Source organism: Myotis davidii, unplaced genomic scaffold (assembly GCF_000327345.1).
Source record: "Myotis davidii unplaced genomic scaffold, ASM32734v1 scaffold358, whole genome shotgun sequence".
Taxonomy (NCBI): Eukaryota; Metazoa; Chordata; class Mammalia; order Chiroptera; family Vespertilionidae; genus Myotis; species Myotis davidii.
In genome coordinates this window covers 750,890-752,148 of record NW_006290768.1, presented here as the reverse complement: position 1 = coordinate 752,148, position 1,259 = coordinate 750,890, and positions in this window count along the sequence as shown.

The window sequence follows — 1,259 nt, the reverse complement described above, 5'->3', positions numbered from 1 at the left end:
TGTCAAAAGCAGCACTTAAATTAGTATCAAATAGCTAAAACTTTTCACTCATAACCTCCTGTACCTCTCATTCAAAAGGACCCTTTCCACATACACATGCCATCTTATTTTTTCTAATCCTCACCCAAGGACGTGTTTTTATTGATCTTTAGAGAGAGGGGGGCATCAATTGGCTGCCTCCTGCACATGCCCTGGCCAGGGATCAAACCTACAACCTAGGTATGTGCCCTGACTGGGAATTGAACCCACAACCTTTTGGTGTACGGGATGACACTCCAACCAATTGAGCCACTCAGCCAGGACCACATGCCACCTTTTCCCATAATCTTCCTGTGTTTAAAGTTATTGGTTATACAATGAACCCATTTTTTGTTATTGGAGTTAATGATACTGGAACAGCTGGATTCAGTTAGGAAAGCTGCACTGGATATTGTCACAGTTAACACTATACAGAGGATGTGCTTGGTGGTGAAAATTGTGATGGACTGCTAGAATGTTCATGCACCATTTGTCCAAGCTGGTACTCACCAGGCAAATTCCCAGGCGCCAGGACAGGGAATGTCAGTATGGTAAGCCCTGCCCTTGCCTCGAAGCTTTTGGAATCCAAGGGAAATTGGTGGTCCCGTTTTCACAGAGGAGTGCTGTTTGTTGACAAGTGACATCTTAAAATGCCACATTCCCTCATGTCACAGCAAGTCCTGGGCCGCTGAGGAATGTTAGAGAGCCCAGTAAGGAAAAGAGCTTTCCTGTTGGAGCCATCACATCAGCAGCTCACCTTGGCCAGGCCTGTGCTACAACAGAGACTCACCTGATGGAACCACACAGCCTGCTCCCTATAGATGGCGTCTCCTCTCTGGGCTTCTGAGCCCTACCCACTAAGTAAACAAGTCACATGTTTGCTGCAGCACAATCTTGGGAAGACATTGGACACTTAATATCTTTCATATTCTTGGTGCTAAAAAAGTGTAAGAGTATGTTTCCTATGGCTCTTGGACTTTTTAAACCTTGCACCTTTGAGTTCTGCTGGTTGGTTTTGTTCTTGAAACTGGGAACTTAATGGTTAATCATTAGGCCAACTGTACAGTGGGGAGCATACTGGTTTTCTAATGGCCAAAATGTTCCACTCCCTATGCATGGTCCCTGCCCTTGAAACTGTCTAGTCTGGGTGACAGGCTGGTGGGGTACACAAAGTGTTGTGGGATGGGGCAGTGGTGGGAACTCAAAATGAGTTGTGAAGTGTATTCAATGAAGAGTGTTAA